Below are 2,960 nucleotides of genomic sequence, written 5' to 3'. Positions count from 1 at the left end.
CTTCTTCTGCCAGCCATATAAGGACATGAAAGAAGGAAGCTCTTGCTCTTTGCCTGCTTGCTTTGGCCTGGCTAACACACCCATTCCTTCACTGGAATTAGAAGCTAGTTCTTTAGGATTCTCATATATACAGAAGACTAGCTGAGACACACAGCCTTGTGGGACTGAATGACTACTGTATTCTTAGACTTTCCATTCACAGCTAGACATTATTGCATTAGCTGGACCATAACCTGTAAGCCATTCCAATAAATTACACAGACACACACACACACAGACACACACACACACACACACACACACACACACTCACACACACACACACACACATAATATATATATATATATTATCTCACATATAAATTTATATATGTGTGTATGTGTGTATTCATATTACTTCCATATATATATTTGTATATATTTATTTATTTGTATATATATAAGTTCTTTGACTAAAGAGAAGATGGAATAGTGCAGAACTGAGACACATATCCTGTATCCAAAAACTTTGATAAATTGTGTTTCATTTTACTATTTAAGATTCTGTTATTGTGTGCCCGCTTCGGTAGCACATATACTAACATTGGAACGATACAGAGAAGATTAGCTTGGACCCTGCGCAAGGATGACACGCAAATTCGTGAAGCATTCCATATTTTTCACACAACTATGGTCACTTGATCTTTGACAAGGAAGCTAAAACCATCCAGTGGAAAAAAGACAGCATTTTCAACAAATGGTGCTGGCACAACTGGTGGTTATCATGTAGAAGAATGCGAATTGATCCATTCCTATCTCCTTGTACTAAGGTCAAATCTAAGTGGATCGAGGAACTCCACATAAAACCAGAGACACTGAAACTTATAGAGGAGAAAGTAGGGAAAAGCCTCGAAGATATGGGCACAGGGGAAAAATTCCTGAATACAACAGCAATGGCTTGTGCTGTAAGATGGAGAATTGACAAATGGAACCTCATAAAACTGCAAAGCTTCTGTAAGGCAAAAGACACCGTCAATAAGACAAAAAGGCCACCAACAGATTGGGAAAGGATCTTTACCTATCCTAAATCAGATAAGGGACTAATATCCAATATATATAAAGAACTCAAGAAGGTGGACTCCAGAAAATCAAATAACCCCATTAAAAATGGGGCTCAGAGCTAAACAAAGAATTCTCACCAGAGGAATACTGAATGGCTGAGAAGCACCTGAAAAAATGTTCAGCATCCTTAATCATCAGGGAAATGCAAATCAAAACAACCCTGAGATTCCATCTCACACCAGTCAGAATGGCTAAGATCAAAAATTCAGGTGACAGCAGATGCTGGCGAGGATGTGGAGAAAGAGAAACATTTCTCCATTGTTGGTGGGATTGCAAGCTTGTACAACCACTCTGGAAATCAGTCTGGAGGCTCCTCAGAAAATTGGACATAGTACTACCGGAGGACCCCGCAATACCTCTCCTGGGAATATATCCAGAAGATGTTCCAACCGGTAAGAAGGACACATGCTCCACTATGTTCATAGCAGCCTTACTTATAATAGCCAGAAGCTGGAAAGAACCCAGATGTCCCTCAACAGAGGAATGGATACAGAAAATGTTGTACATATACACAGTGGAGTACTACTCAGCTATTAAAAAGAATGAATTTATGAAATTCCTAGGCAAATGGATGGACCTTGTGGGCATCATCTTGAGTGAGGTAACCCAATCACAAAAGAACTCACATGATATGTACTCACTGATAAGTGGATATTAGCCCAGAAACTTAGAATACCCAAGATACAAGATACAATTTATGAAACACATGAAACTCAAGAAGAACAAAGACCAAAGTGTGGACACTTTGCCCCTTCTTAGAATTGGGAACAAAACACCCATGGAAGGAGTTACAGAGACAAAGTTTGGAGCTGAGACAAAAGGATGGACCATCTAGAGACTGCCATATCCAGGGATCCATCCCATAATCAGCCTCCAAACGCTGACACCATTGCATACACTAGCAAGATTTTGCTTAAAGGATCCTGATATAGCTGTCTCTTATGAGGCTATGCCGGGCCTAGCAAACACAGAAGTGGATGCTCACAGTCAGCTATTGGATGGAATACAGGGCCCCCAATGGAGAAGCTAGAGAAAGTAACCAAGGAGCTAAAGGGATCTGCAACCCTATAGGTGGAGCAACAATATGAACTAACCAGTAACCCGGAGCTCTTGTCTCTAGCTGCATATGTATCAGAAGATGGCCTAGTCGGCCATCAGTGGAAAGAAAGGCCCGTTGGTCGTGCAAACTTTATATGCCTCAGTACAGGGGAACGCTAGGGCCAAAAAGTGGGAGTGGGGGGGGTAGGGGAGTGGGGGGGGTATGGGGGAATTTTGGGATAGCATTGGAAATATACATGAGGAAAATACCTAATAAAAATATTTAAAAAGAAAAAAAAAGATTCTGTTATTGTGAGCAACTTGATGCTGATACTGGAAACATGGGTCCTCTGCAAGATCAGTATGTGCTCTTTGCTGTCATCTCTCAAGCCCCAAGTGTCTAATATCAATTAATAAGCAACATAATAATTAAAAATACATGATATCTTGAGACTCCTTCCTTTATTGTTACCTCTAGAGCACTATAATTTTCTTGACCTACCATTAAGTCCCACAAAATGGTTTCATGTCTGGGCCGGAGTTAAGCCTGAATACTGAAGCCTATGCTGTCTTCTTGGCTTTGAAAACCCAGTTGTAATGCATATTTTTGCATGCAGCAGTGACTTATCAAACGCTTGTCCCATAAATCTGTACTTCCAGGATAGTTGGGACTGGAGTTTCTTTGTGATGCTAGGTATATACTGGCACACAATAAGTGTGACAGAGATCAGCCTGCTAGTTGGGTTCCATTGAGGATGGAGGCTAAGTCAGGGGGATCTTGCAGCCACCTGAAAACAACTTGTCCCCTTTCCCTTCTCTTT

The 2,960-nt window shown here is 40.9% G+C and overlaps 1 non-coding gene across 1 annotated transcript; it reads left to right on the top strand.

Moving 5' to 3' along the window:
• Window positions 1-553: 553 nt before the first annotated feature.
• Gm26435 lies at window positions 554-660 on the top strand. The gene has a single exon (XR_003948544.1). It is a non-coding gene; the product is annotated as a U6 spliceosomal RNA (small nuclear RNA).
• The last annotated feature ends 2,300 nt before the right edge of the window (window positions 661-2,960 follow it).

The sequence above is a fragment of the Mus musculus genome, chromosome 9 (assembly GCF_000001635.26).
Source record: "Mus musculus strain C57BL/6J chromosome 9, GRCm38.p6 C57BL/6J".
Taxonomy (NCBI): Eukaryota; Metazoa; Chordata; class Mammalia; order Rodentia; family Muridae; genus Mus; species Mus musculus.
The sequence above is the reverse complement of the archived record's forward strand: the minus strand, read 5'-3'. Positions and strand labels throughout refer to the sequence as shown.